This window comes from Protopterus annectens, chromosome 1.part1, assembly GCF_019279795.1.
Source record: "Protopterus annectens isolate FY-2018-M chromosome 1.part1, PAN1.0, whole genome shotgun sequence".
In the NCBI taxonomy this organism is placed as follows: Eukaryota; Metazoa; Chordata; order Ceratodontiformes; family Protopteridae; genus Protopterus; species Protopterus annectens.
Window position 1 is genome coordinate 619096160 of NC_056726.1, and position 19004 is coordinate 619115163.

Consider the following 19004-nt stretch of genomic DNA (forward strand, 5'->3'; position numbering starts at 1 on the left):
GAATTCCTTGATTACAGTCTGCACTTCAGTTTCTGAAATGGAGTCTATAGTACATTTGGTACTGCTTTCTGTAGCATGCTTGTTTTAGCTCCTTGTCGGACCCCAAGGATAAACAAGCAGAATGGTTCAAGCTCCTATTGCTTGCATGTATATGCTCTCTTGGATATGTTGCAATGGCAAAGCATTTATGAGAACCCTGTACAGACTTGATGCAAGGGAATTTGGTGCCTGAAGCTATGTGCCCACTTCTGGGCTATAACCTGTAGTACCCACTGGATGTGCACTAGCAAACCTTGCCCAAACTGTTCCTTCTTCAGGATCAGCAAGGTGTTTTTTCAGCATATTCATTATGCAGACTGGGGTGTAGAATTTGCTGATCACTATTATTATTATTATTATTGTTAATTAGAGCTGATTTTATATATAAAGAAGAGGTCTGAGAAAGAACAGGATATTTTAGTTTTATGCAAATGCAAAGCTTTATAAAAGTTCAAATGCTGATGTAAATAAACCCGTATTGTTCTTGTTGTAGCCTCTGTTATTTTTGTTTTTTTTCTGCTTGGGTTTAAATATTGGTATCCAACAATTCCATTGGAGGGTGTGGAGTCAAATTTTTATGCATGAAAGTTTTTTTGTTAACTAACGTCCAGATTTTTGGCCATTTGTACCTACTTTCCATGGACCTTTGTTCAGATTTTTGATGTCTCCAGGATGAGAGGTATGCTCAAGCCACTTGATAGCAATAGAGCCTTTGATGGTGACATTTAGAGTTGACCCATCAGAGTCAGTATTGCGATTGGCTGTATTGGGTCCAGTGATTCCACCCCCAAGTTGGCTTTCTGTTGTTTAATGTCAAGACCCAGAACTTTTACGTTGATGCTGACTCAACTGTCAGCAGTCAGGAATGAGATTCTGACTTCAACTCTTTGATGCCAAGATTGTTAAGAAGATAGCAGAGCATGATTTCAATCCATGATATAAACATTCAAGCCTTAATGCATACTCCCCCTTTGGCCTCAGTTATGGGTGTTGAAGCTCTAGGACCTCAGTTGCCTGCTCTTAGAGCTATCAAATCCATCCAAGTACTGGAAACACAGGCTGGAGGCCTTGTTCATGGATCCCAGTTTGTGTCTGGCCCTGTAGCTTCCTCTGCTTCAAAATTCTTCCTCTCCTCCTCGTTAGAGATTCACAGGTGTAGGAGGAAGCATATTGACTGTTAAGTAAAGTCCCCAACCAGGCTGTCAGTGAAGATAAAAAAGTAGTAATCCCTACCCTTCCTTCTGAGAATCCAGAATTCAGAGAGTTCCTTGAATTGATCAGGGCTGTGGTGGGATGGTCTCCCAAATCTGTTTCTCCATCACAGTTCATCTTAATTAGGCCTTTGAATCCCCTTAGTCAACCTCTTTAGTAGTTCTCCTTCCATAAAATATGGTGAAGCTGGTGACAAAGTCATCATGGAAAAACCCAGCTGCTGTGGCCCTTTCCCCAAGAGACATTATAGGATCCTTCAGCCACTCAAGGATTGGACAAAACTTGCCCCCAGCACTGAAATTTACTCCACAGTAGCCTGAGCCACAAGAAAAAAGTCCACTACTCCTCAGAGCATGGGTCATCCACTGAATAGTCAAATATCTTGAACCACATTAAGAAGCTTGTTTATTTATCCTATATGTTCACCTTGATGGCAGTGAAATACATGATCTGATATTATCAGTTTTCATTCATTCCTCAATCACTGGGTTTGGATCCAACCCTTGCATCTAGCTATGCCATTGTTGTAGCTTGTGGCAACTAAACGCTCTCAAGCTCTTCCTTTACCCATAATGCACCAACCCCTAACATACCTTAATTCTTGTTTGCAGCTTTTGCGTTAGGATATGGTCACTTCAAGCTCTCTCGCATTTCAGTATAGCGAGATAAGTGTTTTTCTTCCATTTATTTCCTATGACACAGATTATTTTCCATTTGTAAATCCTCCCTTTTTACAGTCTTTAGTGTAATCTTATTAGCATAGTTGGTAATTTCTTCTTTCCCATTTTCCTCTTACACCTTTTGGTGTAATTCTGAGTACCATTGCTGGTAATTTTCCTTATTTCTGTATTTACTAGTAAAAAAAAATGGTCTGCTATTTTTGCTTTTTGGTATTTTCAAAATGTCTGCAAAAGATCCTACTGGCTTTCAAAAGTGCCAGAAGTGTGGGCACAAGTTGCCTCTTTCTGATGGACATGCCTTGTGCATGTACTGTTTGGGCCCAGACCATCTTCAAGTAGATTGTTCAATCTGTAAGGCCTTCAACTGTCGAGCAGTCGCGGATAGGAAAAATAAATTCATCTTGAAAGGATTGCTCCCTTGATCCTTTTCAGAGGCTATTTCTGGGGTTCAGCCCCCAAACCTAAGACAAAGGATCCTTCAACTAAGTTGTCAAGGCTTTCGAGTTCCGCAACTCCCTCGTTGGATCCTACCACGGAAAAAGCATAAGTCTGATCCAAATACTGCTTCTGCTCAGCCATTGTCAGACTTGACAAAGGCTTGCTTGGATTCTAGCTCTTTGGATCGGAGGCCTTTTCCCAGGACCATGTGCACCCAATCCATAGACCCAGTACCTTCTAGAGTACCTTCCCCATACCTTGAATCCCACCAGCACTCTAGGTCTCCATCAGTAGCTTCTTCTCGTTCTTCCAGAAGAATGACAAGTGCAGATGTCAGAATGATGAGGACATTTCTCAGTAAAGATACAGATGGGAGTTCATCCAAGTCCTACATCTTCGGGTCAGGAAGTCCTTGTTTGTATGACTCCACCATTCTTGGCTTCTTCTCCAATTTGACTTATCATTTCAGAGCACTTGGATCTGAATATCCCGAGATCATCTGGATTGGATCTGAAGATGTTAGTATCCTTTGCTCTGAGACTGTCTCTGAGTGCAACCGCTCTGACAGTTTCGGAGTCGAAGTGTCCCTGTCAAATCCAAGGCATTAGAGTTGACTCCAAAGTTTGGGAGCCATCTCTTCCCCTCGGAGCCTTAGCATTGGACATCTCTGCTCCAACCTTTGCCTTGGGTGGATTGCTTTCAGGGCAGGGTAGCTGATGGAGTGAAAGCATGGCTTTTTGACTCTGTTGGCTTCCTTCTGACTGAAGCATTTTTCCTTTGAGATGGTGGAGAGAGTGTTCTATGCTTCAGCGGGATGGACGTTTCCTACTCTCTCAGATCTTCTCTCTGGATCCCTTGTGTTTCTGCATCTTGAGTCCCATCATTCTGTGCCACAGGAACAGACAGTCCATCCAAAGTCTCCAGGTTACCCAGCAGGGTATAACAATCTCTTCCAACTCTTCTCTGGAGCACCTCACCAAAGAAGTCCCTAGAAGGAGAAAGTGCAAGAGGAGGCACTTGGATTCCCCTCAGGAGTCCTTCACCAAAGCTACTGATTTTTATGAAGGGGAAGGGTCCTCAAGATCACCACCCAAAGGCGTCTCATTCGGAGTCATCCTTGAGATACTTAAGCAAAGGGGTGGTTAATCTACCAATAACCCTTACCCAAAGGAATCAGTGTTTCTGGAGGCCTTTGGGTTTGGCCCGTCTACATCTTGGGTATCTCCACTCACTGACGACCTCATTGACTTGATCTCTAGGTGGTAGTGGAATGAGCCTGACACAGTTGAGCCAGTCCTCAAAAGACCCGATTGAATTCTGGCACCATCATTAGGAAGATAGTTTTGGAGCAAAGGAGTGCCTGTAGATGCTATTGTCATGGCACAGGCCACCAAGAAGGAACTTGCTGAGCACACTTCCTCTGTCCATTTCCCTAACAGGGAGTCTATGGCCTTGGACAGATTTTTGAATTGTATGTATGCTTCAGTGACCTTTGCCCTTAGGTTGCTAAACTACCTGGCTCACTTTACAAGAATAAAAATGGATTTGATAAAGGAATTGTCACAATCCCTTTCTAGGGCCACTACTGCTGAGACTCAGACTTCTATGACCTCACAGTTGGAGACTCTACAGTCCATTTCTGATTCATCCATGAGGCTTATTTCTCATGCAGCTTAAGGTATCTCAAGGCTGGCATGTTCAGACATTGCCATCAGGAGGCATGCCTGGATGCACTTGTGTGCTTTTGTGGAACCCTTCAAGTCCTCATTTGTCAATGCACCCTTTGATGGCAGTTCATTGTTTGGCCCTAAGGTAAAAGACACACTCTCCAGGCATGAGCAAGAGGGAAAGACCCTCTCTGCATTGGGAGTATGTTTTTTAACCCCTCAAAGAACCCTTTCTAGGACTCAATGAGGTAGTCAAAAGAGGTGGTTCAGAAAGTTCTAGGGTTCTATCCAAGTTCCATGTAGAGATAGTTTCCCAGGGGCAGAGGGGGGAATTCAAATGGAAGACGCCACCCACTCAGCAGTGGAGGCCCACAGAACCAGGGGTCTAGAGATTCCTTCTCTGACAGACCCTACCAGCTGTCCTGAAAGGAAGCTTGATTGTCCCCATCTGGAGCCAGGGTCAATTGTCCCTGCAGCAGAGAGCCTGACTAGACATCACAAAAGATATGTGGGTGCAGAATATTATTTCCAGAGGTCATATAATTCCCTTTTTCCTTCCACCTCGATCTGTATGCAAATTTCCCAATGTTCCACCCAGTCAGAAGAAAGCAGTAGCACTAGAAATACAAAAGCTGCTATAAAAAAAGAGTAATCCAAGATATCCTGCCAGACCAGACAGAATCTGCAACTTACTCAAGATTCTTTTTAGTGCCAAAGAAAACAGGGGACTGGAGACCAATTTTGGACCTCAGCAACTTGAACAAATCAGTTCGACATACAAAGTTTCAGATGGTCACAATTCAGTCCTTTCCACCCCTCTTGTGCAAGGATGACTGGATGTGCTAAACAGACCTGCAGGATGTGTAATCATAAGTAAGAAGAGACAATCCAGAAGGTATCTATGCTTCTGGCTGGGAGCCAGTCATTACTATTTCATAGCACTGGCTTTTGTATCACCACAGCCCCCAGGGTGTTCAACAAATGATGGCAGTAGTAGCATCTCACTACAGACTGCAGGGATTCTGAGTGTTTCCGTACCTGGATGACTGGCTCATTACCGCCCCAACCAGACATCTACTAATAAGAGCACGAGATCAGGTACTCCATGTATGAGTGTGGTAGTCAGTCTATTTATACGTTTATTTAAGTTTAAGTTACAAAGCCTCATTTCTGATGTGTTTGTGTGTAATTAAGCTGAACCTATGAATGTTTGTCTGTTTATCCTGACCAGACGAGCGACATGGTGTCACAACCGGGATTAAGAGAATGACTTCTTCAAGCCATGAGGTGCAGTGCTGAAGGTGAAGGCAGATTAAGCAGGTTGAGTGAAGGAAAGCTCAGTCAAAAAAAAAAAGGGCCAGAAATGAGCTAAAAGTAAAGAAAACTACACAAATTATTTATTTGGCAAAGGAAATAAAATGGCACATTTATAAGGCACAAAATGCATTATTAATCAAACGAGTAGCTCAAAAAACATATTATTAAGCAAACAAAAGGCACAAACCACATTATTAATTAAACAAAATCTTCAAAACCATGATATTTGATAAAGCTAGCAGAGATATTCATATGGGGCTCAGAATTACCTTTGGTTTACATAACGAGCGTGTTTAAAGTAAAACTAGCACAAGAAAAGTATATTGAGCATGATAAGAGATTAAAAGGGCATAAACGAGTATACTGAAAAAGGGCAAATTAAGTTTAAAGAGCAAGGTGACTGCATGTTTTTTAGTAAAAGACTGTGTTTGGCAGAGACTATTATTTTGCATTCACCGAAGCCAGTTAAAGCATAACTAGAGTTGTTTGAAGTATTTCAGTGTGTGCAGTGTGCGTGCTTTATTATGGTGCAATTATTTTGAAGAGTTAGCTGTGTGCAAGATACAGTTATATTATAAAGTCCAGTCAAAGTACAACCATTTCGAAAAGTTTATTGTGCTGTGTGCATTTATTCTCAATGTCGCCATTTTAAAGTGTTTCTTAAATTGTACAGAGTTATTTTACAAAGTACAGCCATTTTGAAAGGTTCTTGTGCTGTGTACAGTTTATTTGCAAAGTACATTCATATCAAAGTGTTTTTTACTCTGAACGTTTTCTGCTGTTTACAGTTTATTTGCAAGTACAGTCATTTCAAAGTATTTCTTACACTGATAAGGAGTGGTTTCATAAAGTACAGTGAATTCAGAGCATTCTTTTGTTACAGAGACTTAGTTGGCAAAATGCAGTTATTTCAAAGAGTTTGTTGTGCTACTGGGCATAATTCAAAGTATTGGCATAAAAGTTCTGGCATATATATTTGTGTGTATGCTCGTACATAAGCACCTTAATCACTGTGTGTTGATATGGCAGAGGCATTTTGCAGACCAAATACACTTGTATTTGATGATAATATAGCAGAGAATTAGAGAGTATTCTAGCAGGAATATGATATTTTCATACAAGCAGCTTTGTCTGACAAAGTTACACATACAAGGGCATTCATTTTGCTGAACTTAGCTGGGCCAGAAGCTATTGAAAGAGAATGTTCATTTAGGTATGCGCCAGAAGTATATGTAGGAGAGGGGGGATCCATCATATTGTGGTACTGGCTGAATCAAGGGAGGTCTCTGAGTGCTTAAAATGTAAATTTAGAGAAATTTGCAACCCTCAGACAAATGTTACATTAGAGAGGCATTTATTTTATACAAGAGCCTAAAAGCCAGGTGAAACGTTTGCAGCTTATATCACTGACTTGAGAAATAAGGCTAAAACGAGCAGATTTGGTGACTTGAAAGATGAGTTAATGAAGGATAGGCTGGTGTGTGGTGTTAACAGTGCTGCGGTGAGAAAGATTTTGCTTTGTTACAGTGGTTTAATGTTGAGCAAAGCCATAAAGATTTGTCAAATCCATGAGTTCACAGAAAGGCACACAAATATGCTTGCAAGTGATGAGCTAGTAAGCAAGTTCCAAAACTAGCTCAGTAAAAAGGGCATGTTGAGTACAGTATAAGAGTGAGTAAGCAAAACCCAAGTCAAGTCTTAATTGTTAACTATCATAATTGTGGAGCCAACCGTGAGTCTAAAAGAAAGAAGTGCTTAGCATTTGGTCAGCAATGCCACAAGTGTAAGAAATCAAATAATTTTCAAAAGTTATGTAACTCATGCAAGCCTCATCCAATTATTAAGAAAGGTCACTCAAAAAAGCAAGTTGCTCATATAGAGAGCTGCAACTCTACTTTCTATGTAGATGGTGTATCAGTGGTCGGTGAAAAAAGTTAATGCAGTTTGTTGGCAAGGTATGAAGTATTTTGTACTGTCCTGATCAATGGTGACCCACAGAGCTCAAAGTAGACACTGGTTCAAAGTGCAATGTAATGTCAGCAGAAACATTTATTAAAGTGAGGGCTGGTGAGCAACTTAATTTGGGCATTCGTGCAAAGCTTGCTGCTTATGGAGGTGAAGAGATTCAAACAGAAGGCTCAGTAGTGCTTTCATGCTATTTGGCTGGGAATAGTTACAGCTTGCAATTTTATGTGCTTCAGAGACCTGTGCAGTCATTATTAGGTCTCAGAAACAGTTTGAGAATGAAACTGTTTTCTCTTTTACCAAAGAAGTCCATCATGTAAGCACATGTCCTAGTTCCAGCTTTACTGACAGTATTTTCTTAGAGAATGCTGATGTGTTTGATGACAAGCTAGGCAGACTTCCAGTTGTGTAATCCATGAAAGTAGACCCAGAGGTCAGTCCAGTGGTTAGACCAGCAAGAAGAGTTCCAATAGCTATGCAGGGCAAAGTCAAGGTCCAGTTAGACAAAATGGTGCAGCAAAGTGTGATGTGTCCAGTCACAGAACCAACTGAGTGTTTTCAACTCATAAGAAAAATTCAGATGAGGTCAAAATATGCATTGACCCAAGAGACTTGAACAAGGATTTAAACAGGCCTCATCATCCTATGCATACAGTCGAGGAGATTGCCGCTCACATGCCAAATGCCACTGTTTTTTCTGTCTTAGATGCAAAGAATTTAATATGGCAAGTGATGCCTGATCGCATATCTTCACTACTGACTACATTGAGTACCCCATTTGGTAGATACAGATTCCTTAGGATGCCTTTTGGAATAAATTCTGCCAGTGAAGTTGCAATGGAGCAATTTTTTTCAGGCTACCGGTGTGCAATAATAGTTGATGATTTACTGGTTGGAGGTAACGGTGAAGCAGAGCATGACAGAAACTTCAGGAACGTTCTGGACAGAGAGTGTGAAGTGAACTTAAAGCTGAATCCTCTGAAATGTAAATTCAGATTACCAGTATGGGCTTACGACCAGATCCTTCTAAACAAGCAGCCATTCTTCAGATGCCAGGTCCAGATGATGTCTAAGCCCTACAGAGTTTTCTTGGCATGGTTAACTATTTAGGTAAATTTATCTCTGACTTTAGTGAGTTATCAGTGCCTTTAAGATAGCTGACATGAAAAAATGTTGTATGGTCATGGTTAGAACAACACCAGAGAGCATTTGATAACCTCAAAAAGCAAATTGCTAACCCACCTACATTAAGATATTATGATGTCCACAAACCAGTAGTTCTTTCCTGTGACACTTCAAACTTCGGTCTTGATGCAGTTATTCTTCAGGAAGGCAGACCTGTTGCTTATGCATCTAGAACTCTTACCCAAACTGAGGTGTGCAGTATGCTCAAATTGAGAAGGAACTTTTGGCAATTGTATTCGCATGTTTGAAGTTTCTTGATTATATTTATGGCCAAGCTTTCCAGATGGAAACTGACCATCAACCTCTAGTTACTATTTTAAAGAAGCCTATGCATTCAGCTCCAGCAAGACTACTAAGAATGAAGCTCAAATTGCAAAAAGTACAATTTCAAAATCATCTATACAATGGGTGAACCTCTTTATCTGGCGGATACCTTATCTAGATCACCCATAAATACCACGAAACAGCTTGATGTAGAGAATTTTGACTTTGATGTCATTGAAGTATTTATTTATTTATTGCATTTGTTTACCGGGATGGTCCACTGGGCCCAGGTGAGCCCACTTTCGTTGGAGGCCTGGGGAGGAAAAACGCCACATAAAATGATAGTACATACAAGAAAATAACATGCATTATAGAATAAAATACAGTTACAATGGAGTAAAACATTGACGTTGACACTAATACATAGTTTATACAGCCACACTACATTAGGAATAATATAATCACGATGCTTCAATGTTATGTACTTATTTACGTACGACTGCATTGTGTAGTAGTATTAATATTAATAGCAGTCATTATGGTGAGATAGTGTGAGAAAGATTTATAGAGTAATGAGGTTGAATAAAGAGAGTTTTATAGTAAGGAGACAGATATTTAAGGAGGTTTTATTTTGGCACATGAACAGTGCCAGAGTGAAGAGAGATGTTTTGTTAAGGTTGACTTAAAGAGAACAGGATTACTTATGGTTCTGATAGAAGGTGGGAGGGCATTCCAGAGTTTAGAGACTAATTTTTCTACCATGAGACTTGATGAGCTGACAATTCATACAAAGATTGATGCAATTTTGCAAAAGCTTCAACCACTTCATCAATGTAGCATGGCCGTCAAAGGAATTCTGTGTACCGCCAGAAGTGCAACCTTACTTTCCATACAAAGATGAAATGCTGAAGGAAGATGGTACTATTTTCAAAGGTCCAAAATTTCTTCTTCCTACTTCCTTGCAGCATGAATACATTCAGATTTTGCATCGTGGCCACCCAGGTTCCGATTCTACCAAAAGAAGGGAGAGAAGACTAGTATTTTGGCCTTCTCTAGCAAAAAACATTGATAAAGTGCTTTCTTCTTGTTCATTGTGCAACAGTACTAAGCCACATTTGCAAAAGAGTCAGTTCGGCTAAGCCAAATTCCTGAACTACCTTGGTCAACAGTAGCAACTGACATATTTGAGTGGAATAAACAATGTTAAGTTGTCTTTCTCGCCTTCATTCTTGCTGGTTGGGTTTGGAGCCGATCCTCGGCTCCAACTCGGCCATCTTCAAAAGCTCGAGAGCTACTTACTGGTTCGAGGCCCCACTATATCCCATCATGCCTGGTGCTAGATACCCAGATCTCGTTTGCCACTTCTGCTGTGAGGTTGCTTTTACTGGCTCAGGTCATATTTTTCAATTTTATTGTCATTGTATAAAAATACAAATATATATTAGCTGGTGTTTAAGATAGTTAGTGTACTTTCAGTAGTTGTAGTTAGCTATTTGTATTTACTCTCCTTCCCCTGAAAACTCGTTTTCTTGTTAGAGAGTTTTCCCCTCCCCCCCGTTTCTATTCTTAAAGGTAGCCTTTTTAGTTAGAGGCTAATCCTTGTTTCAAGTTTTTATGTAATAATTTATTTGTTAGAAATTGTGGTAGATTAGTAGGTCTAATTACCTTTTCTTAGATAATAGAGTGTGTGTGTGCTGTTAGGGTGTGGTAACTTGTGTTGAGTGGGTGTGTTTTTACTAGTTACCTATTTCTCTTTTACTTTTTCTGTGTAAACTGATTTTTCCGTTTACAGGTATGTCCAAAGATACGAAAGTATCTGGATTCAAAAAGTGTGACTCATGCTGTCAGAAGATGTCACTGACAGATGGTCACACTTCTTGTGTCTACTGTTTGGGCGCCCTACAACTGCAGGACTCTTGTTCGGTGTGTCACGTCTTTAGTCCAAGAGTCTTGCAGGAGCGTAGGAATAAAGCTAATCCTTAGGGGTTTGCTCAAACCTGAAGGGTCACCGGCTAAGGTTCAGTCAGTGAAACCCTCTATGGCAACGAAGCCGCTGGTTCCCAGTTCAGAGCCATCGGGTGTGGCGTCTGCTTCAACTTCGGCTCCGACTGGAACCAAAGTACCTATCTCCCACTCGGCCCCGACTCTGGCGTCGGAACTGTCAGGGAGTCGAAAATGCTCTAGATCTCCATCCCTAGAGTCAATACACTCAGCTCCGGGGTCGCCTCTGTTACAATCGGAGCAAAGTCACCGATCGCACTCTTCTCGGTCTTCTAGACTATCTGACCATGATTTGGAGACAGTGGTGAGCAGGCTCCTAAAATCGCAGGCCCTGGCTAAAATATTATCCAGCCCCCCTCATCAGGGTTCGGCTCCGCCTTTCTCTGCAGTAGTTCCTCCTTCGACTCATACCTCGAGTTTGGAGCCAAAGCTTGCTGGGGCTCGGATCGTGGAACCGTCGGCGCCGATACCTACCCTTTCAGTTCCGTCAGCTCCAATCTCATCCATGGTGCCGTCCTTGGAGGGATCTGGGCTCTGGGACTCCCTCGTCGGCTCAAAGGGGGCAAGTGGCATCAGACCCTTGTCCGACCCCTTTCTCCCTCTCGGAGCTTCGGTGCAGGTGAGTTCGGCTCCTACATCGGCCTCGGAGCCATCGCTCTTGGTGCCGGGAAGGATCCTGGTCTCTTCTGAGCCTTCTCTGGTATCGGGAAGAGGTGCCTTCGAGGTTATGAGGAGTGTGCTGGCCTCTGAGTCAGCCCCATGATCAGCCTCATCGGCTCCTCCCCCCATGGTGCCTGCGTCTGCCTCTGCCCCTCCTCCAGACCGCAAGCATGGGGAACAAGTACTCCAGGGCACCCTATTGGGTGTATCTTCCTCTTCCAAGGCCACCCCTGATCATTCAGAGGAGCCCCCTCGAAAGAGGAAATGCAAGAGGAAGCATGTTGACTCCCCTGTGTCTGTCACTTCAGATACCGACTTTGCGGATTCGGTAGGGTCCCCGATATCCCCCTCTGAGGACGTCTCTTTCTCAGACATTCTTGAGATACTTAGGCAGAGGGGGAACTGGACTACCCTTAACCCTTCCGAGGATGAGTCGGTATTCCTGAACGCGTTTGGTTCCCGACCCTCCACCTCCTGGGTGTCTCCCCCTTTCAATCCACTGATGTCTGTGGTGGCTCAGAAGGCGGCGTGGTCAGCCCCAGACACAGTGGAACCAATCCCCCGAAGACCCACAAAATTTATTACTGCACCACAAGACAAGCAATTTCTGACTAAGGGTGTTCCCATTGATGCCATGGTGGTAGCAGCAGCCACAAAAAAGGAGTTGGCTGAAACTTCTTCGTCTGTCCATCCCCCTAATAAGGAATCTAGGATGATGGACAGATATAGGAAGTGGATGTTTGCATCAGCGACCTTCTCCATGAGGTCACTGAACTACTTGTGCCACTTTACCCGCCTTCAAAGGGATCTCATTAAAGATCTAGGAGATACCCTTCAAGATCCATCAGCTGCGGGGGTCCAGGCTAAGGTTGCCTCCCAGCTTGCGACTCTTAATTCGGTAGTAAACTCCTCCATGCGGCTCATCTCTTACGCAGCCGATGGTGCAAGTAGGGCCACAGGCACAGGCGTGGCCTTGAGGAGGCATGCCTGGATGCGGTTATGTAACTTTGCGGAACCCTTCAGGGCATCTTTCACAAACACCCCTGTTGATGGTTCTGCTCTTTTTGGACCACAGGTGAAGGATACCCTTACCAGGTGTGAGCAGGAAGGCAAGACTCTCTCTGCTGTGGGAGTCCATTTTTCCACTTCCTCAAGACCATATCCCAAGGGTCAGAAGAGTGGGAAGATGTGGTTCTGGAAACCTCAGGGAGCCGTGCCTGACACACGTGGAGAGTTCCCCTCCAGGGGCAGAGGAGGGAACAACAATAGACACCTCCCTCGGGGGCAGAGGGGGTCCGCAAAATCAGGGCCAAAGAGAATCTTTCTCTGACAAGCCCTTCCAGCATCCCTGAGGTGCTGCCTGGCTGTCCACCTTCGGAGGCAGTCGGGGGAAGATTATCTCTGTACCCAAAAGCCTGGCAAAGTATAACACAAGACAAATGAGTACTGTCTATAATATTTGAAGGCTACAAAATCCCTTTCTTTCGCACTTCCTACGTTCCCAACAAATCCCTTCCAGATGTTCCACCCAATCTAAGGGGTCAAGCAGTTCAAGAAATTTCAAAACTGCTAAGAAAAAGAGCCATCCAGCCAGTCCCGGCAGACCAGCAAGGATCCGGAATTTACTCTAGGTTCTTTTTGGTACCAAAAAAGACAGGGGACTGGAGACCCATTCTGGATCTCAGCAGACTAAACAGGTCTGTTCAAAGAACGAAGTTCCAGATGGTCACACTACAGTCCATTTTACCAAATGTTTGGCAGTAGTTACCGCTCACCTGAGATGGCAAGGATTCCAAGTGTTTCCATATTTAGACGACTGGCTCCTTACTGCAACCACCAGGCATCACCTGCTGTGAGCCAGAGACTACACCATCCAAACTTGCTCCAAACTAGGCATCACAATAAATTTTGAAAAGTCTGCATTGTCGCCTTGTCAATCTATTACCTTTATAGGCGCAAACTTAAATACAAAGGACATGTCAGCGAGACTTCCATTAGACAGAGTGATAGACATTCGCCGACATGTCCAGGTCTTATTAGGTTTAAAAAAAAATTCAGGCCAGATTCGTCCTAAAGACATTGGGTCTCATGGCAGCGACTATCATACTAGTCCGCCTCACTCGTTTTCATATGAGGATTCTTCAGTGGATGCTGTTCACCCAATGGTCTTTCCAGCAACTTCCAATATCTCACAAAATAATGATCACACAGACATGCAAAAACCAACTTGCTTGGTGGATGGTTTCCCCATCAGTACCCCAGGGCAGACCATTTGCTCTTCCTCCTCCAGTGGCTACAGTGAACATGGATGCCTCCCTGATCGGGTGGGGGGGCATTTTCAGGGCAGAACAGTCCAAGGCACCTGGCAGCCTCACGAGTACCATCTGCATATCAATGTCTTGGAGATGAGGGCAGTGCTTTTGGCATTGCAAGCTCTTCACAACTCTCTTCCTACCGGAACCATTGCAATTCAAACAGACAATATGTCGGTAGTGTGGTACATCAACAAGCAGGGTGGAACCAGGTCCTACCCCCTATGTCGAGAAGCACTCAGACTCTGGCAGTGGGCGATCTCTTGCCAACGGTTTCTGATAGCAGCGCACATCCCTGGGAAGTCCAACGTTATAGCGGACAGGCTGAGCAGAGCAATTCTCATGCCTTACGAGTAGTCTCTCAATCAGACAGTGGCGGACCAAATCTTCCGCAAATGGGGTCAGCCTTGCTGCGACCTTTTTGCCACCCCCTTCAACAGCAAGTGCAACAATTTCTTCTCTCTCCTCCCTCTTCCCGGACACTCCCCCAGAGGTGCTCTAGTTCACGATTGGCCTCAGGGACTTCTTTATGCATTCCCTCCATTCCCGCTGATTTCCAAATTGATACAGAAAGCTACCACATTGGGATGCAAGATGATCCTCATTGCCCCTTACTGGCCTCGACAAATTTGGTTCCCGTTCCTGCATCATTACCTTCTGGAGCAGCCCTGGACCTGGACCCAGTTCTAGACCTCCTGATCCATCAATCGGGTGGGCTGCACCAATCCCTTCAATCTCTTCAGTTCACTGTTCGGTTTCTCCACTTCCGACTTTAGCCAGGCTTCCGAACATCTCCCACTCGGTGCGTGAAATCATCTTATCATCGCACAAGTCTACCACTAGAAAGACTTATGCTAGTAAGTGGAAACGTTTCTCTTTCTGGGCAGAGGCTAGGAATATAGATCCCTTTTCAGCCCCGTGCACCATATTTTGGATTTTTTAGTGGAACTTTTCGTGCTGGATCGTCTTCTGCCACAATTAGAGTTCAGTTAGCTGCAATTTCAAATTTTCATACAGGTCTATCGGATACTAGTATTATGTCCCATAAGCTTTGTAAAGCTTTTCTCAAAGGGACTACTTTACTCAGGCCCCCAGTGAGAGATCCCTCACCTCCGTGGGATCTAAATTTGATTTTAGCTTCCCTGATACTGCCCCCCTTTCAACCGGCAGCTTCTTGTTCCTTGAAGTTTCTTTCTTGGAAAACCCTTTTTCTGGTTGCAATTACTTCAGCCAGAAGAGTTTCTGAGCTTCAGGCTCTTTGTGTTTGCCCTTCTTATCTAGTTTTCCACAATGACAGAGTGTCTCTCAGGACTAATCCTTCCTTCCTTCCAAAGGTTTCTTCTGACAATAATTTGAATCAGTCTATTGATCTGCCTGTGTTTTTTCCAAATTATTCCAACAAGGCTTAATACAAATTGCATCAGTTGGATGTTCATAGACAGTTACGCTTTTACTTGCATAGAACTAAGCAAATAAGAAAATCAGACCAGCTGTTCCTGTCCTATGCTGAGAGTAAACAAGGTCTACCTGTGTCGAAAGTAACCTTATCTAGGTGGTTGACATCTATCATTACATATATATATATATATATATATATATATATATATCAGCTAAGGAATAAAGAGCTTCCTGCTAAACCGAAAGGTCACTCCACTAGGGCTCTAGCTACTTCAGTGGCTTTTCAGGCAAGATTGCCAATGGAAACTATTTGTGTGGCAGCTACATGGGCCAATCCTCATACCTTTATTTCACATTATAAGCTGGATGTGGCCTCCAGGAACAGAGCTGATTTTGGTTCCACTGTTCTGAAGAGTCTGTTCCGATGAGCCACCCAGGATTGAGGTGCTAGGGACGCTGTCCCAACCAGCAAGAATGAAAGCAAGATAGACAACTTAACATTAAGAAGTTATGTACCTTCCATAACGTTCCATGTTAGTTGTCTTCTTCTCGCCTTCTTTCTTGCGTCCCACCCTCCATCCCGCTATCCTAGTAGACCGAGAAGAGTTCCTTATGTTTTTCTCACTGGCTGAGTCTTCTCTGGCTATTCCTTCTGATTAGTAGTCTCTCCAGTAGGATTTATGCATTCTAGGACAGGATTCCTGTATTGTTATTATTATTATTATTATTATTATTATCATGTCTGCAGTTAGACTTACCAAACGAAATCTGGGTATCTAGCGCCAGGCATGATGGGATATAGTGGGGCCTCGAGCCAGTAAGTAGCTCTCGAGCTTTTGAAGATGGCCGAGTCGGAGCCGATCCCAACCAGCAAGAAAGAAGGCGAGAAGAAGACAACTAACATGGAACGTTATGGTAGGTACATAACTTCTTATTATTACTTAGTGTTGGTAGACTCTTATTCGAACTGGTTTGAGATCAATTTTCTACCTAACCTAGCATCCAGTGCTGTTATTACTAAGATGAAATGCCATTTCTCAGTCCATGGTAGTCCACACAAAGTTATTTCTGACAACAGTTCTCAATTTTAAAGTCAGTTGTTTCAGAGATTTGCTAAAGAGTAGGACTTTTATCCATGTAACTAGTAGTCCTGAATATCCACAGTCAAATGGCCTTGCTGAATGTGCAGTACAGAGTACAAAGCAATTACTGGAGTGGTTAAATCGTGAAAATACCGATATCTTCTTGAATTTACTCAATGTCATAAATATACCCCATGACAACCTACTTGGTTCACCTGCTCAGAGACTTTTATCTAGGCAAACCAAAACATCCTTGCCTATCAGTTCTAATTTGTTGGTGCCTAATGCTAAAAACAACAGAGCAATCAAAGCCCAATTTTTTAAGAAGCATTCTTCTCAGAATCGCAGCTATGATAAAATGAGCAGATTTCTTCATCTGTTAAAAGAAGGAGAGACAGTGAGGATGCAAATGGAGAAATTCTTTGATCAAATTGGTCAAGTGAGAACTATAGGTGCCAAGCTGAGATCCTACTTAGTGGAATCTGACGGTATAGAGTACAGGAGAAACTGCATACATCTGCTCCCTGTATCAGAAATGATATCTCAGCATCATGCCTATGATACAGATTCTAGATCTCAGAGCAACCCTGACAGTGTTCGTACTGAAGAACATGTCGCAGTATCCATTCCCGTTCCTGATTTTGTCCTAGATCTCCCCAAAGTTAAACATTCCTTGTTGCTAGATCCAGTTCTGACTTTTATGTTACATGTTCAGGTCATATTTCTAGACCTAGTGTAAAATACACATCAACCTGGGCATAATTGTTTTATACATGCCTGATTTTGTATGAATGCATGTCAAAAAATTAGTTCTGTATAATTGCATGTCAAAAGATCATTTCTGTAAATTGCCTGTCCTTGAATACTGTAATTTCATATATGGGCAATTTCTCAAAGAGGAAGTATGTAGATCAGAGCGTGTGTATGTACGTCTAAGTATCATTTCTAGGTATAGCACGTGCATATAAATACTGAGTGCGTCCAGGCAGCGGCACCGTTTTGAGAGAACAGCCAGAGTGTTAACATGTATGTGTGTGGTAGTCAAGTCTATTTATATGTTTACGTTTAAGTTACAAACCCTCATTTCTGATGTGTTTGTGTGTAAAAAAGCTGCTTGAACTGAACCCATGAATGTTCATCTGTTTTTATCCTGACCAGACGAGTGACAGAACCGTCTCAAACATTGGAATTCATAGGAGCAATTTTCAACACAGTATCAGTGACAGCTTCTCTTCCTCTCTCAAGAGTACAAACAATCAGATTCCAGGTCAGAAGAATAATTCACAGTACCACAGTCTCAGCCCGATTGATTCTATAAGCATTGGGATCAATGTCAGTGGCTATAGTCCTAGTTCCTCTAGCAAGATTTTCATGAGAATTCGTCAGTGGATGCCAGCAATGCAATAGTCTATTCTTTACCAATACATGTCAGCTCAAATAAGAATAACTCAGGCATGCAATAGATACCTTTGGTGGTGGATTCAATCAGATGAAGTTCTACAATCCTTTCATTCTCCCTCAGCGCAAGGCCATAGTGAACACGGATGCATCCCAGATTAGGTGGGGGTGGCACTTCCTGGGGAAAACAGTCCATGGCACTTGGTCCCACTAAGAGGCAAACACACATATCAATGTTTTTGAAAGGAGAGCAGGGATCTTAGCATTGCAGGACTTCAAAGACCCTCTCCCTTTTGGGACAGTTGTGATTCAGACAGACAATATGTCAGTAGTTTGGTACATCAACAAACAAGGAGGAACCAGGTCTTACCCCTTGTGTCAAGAAGCCCTCAAAGTGTAGTAATGGGTGATCTCATCTAACCATTTTCTCATAGCAATGCACATTCTGGGGAAGTTCAACGTGATAGCAGACAAATTGATCAGGTCTATTCTATTACCTCACAAGTGTTTTCTCTCAACATGAAAGTGTCCGAAATAATTTTTCACCAGTGGGGCTGGCCTTGTTGCTTACTCTTTGAATCTCCCCTGAACAACAAGTGCAACAGCTTCTTTGCCTTAATCACCCCCACCAAGGAGAATCCCCAAGAGATGCTGTACTACATGATTGCCTCCCCCCGGTTTCCTCTGTGCATATCTCCCAACTGCCTTGATCCCAAATTTCTGCAGAAAGTTTTCCAGTTGAAGAGTAAAGCTATCTTCCTTGCACCTTACTGCCCTCAACAGATTTCATTCCCCTTTCTTTGGCCTCACCTAATTTACCCACTCTGGATTCTTGATTTGATTCCAGACCTCATGCCTCACATAACAGGCATGATTCACCCAGATGTCTCAAATCTAAAGCTGACACTGTGGTTTCTCCACTTCCTTTAATACCCAACAACCTATGGTCACGCCCCCTATCCGTCATATAGTTTTAACTTCCCATAAAGCATCTACAAGGAAGGTTTACAGAAATAGATGGAAGAGGTTTGTTTTTTGGGCAGTTTACAAACATATTGACCCCTTTTCAGCCCCTCTACAAAGTGTCCTTGCATTTTTGGCTTCAGTTTTCAACAAAGTGGCTAGCTCCTCGGCCATTAGAGTTCAATTAGCAGACATGTCTAATTTTCATATTGGATTTGAAAACTCCAACCTGGCTTCATATAAACTTTGTGAGGCCTTCTTTAGAGACCTCCTTATAAAGATCCAACAACCCATGGGACTTAAATTTGGTACTGCAGACCTTGATTCATTCCCCCTTTGAACCAGCATTAAAATGTGAACTTAAATTTCTGATCTGGAAGAGTGTCTTTCTTGGGGCTATCACCTCTGCTAGAAGAATTTCAG

At 42.9% G+C, this 19004-nt stretch overlaps 1 protein-coding gene across 1 annotated transcript in view; it reads left to right on the forward strand.

Annotated features, from left to right (window-relative positions):
- Nucleotides 1-19004, forward strand: part of EYA4 (EYA transcriptional coactivator and phosphatase 4) — a 3122134-nt gene that overhangs the window by 1315890 nt on the left and 1787240 nt on the right. The window lies entirely within an intron of this gene.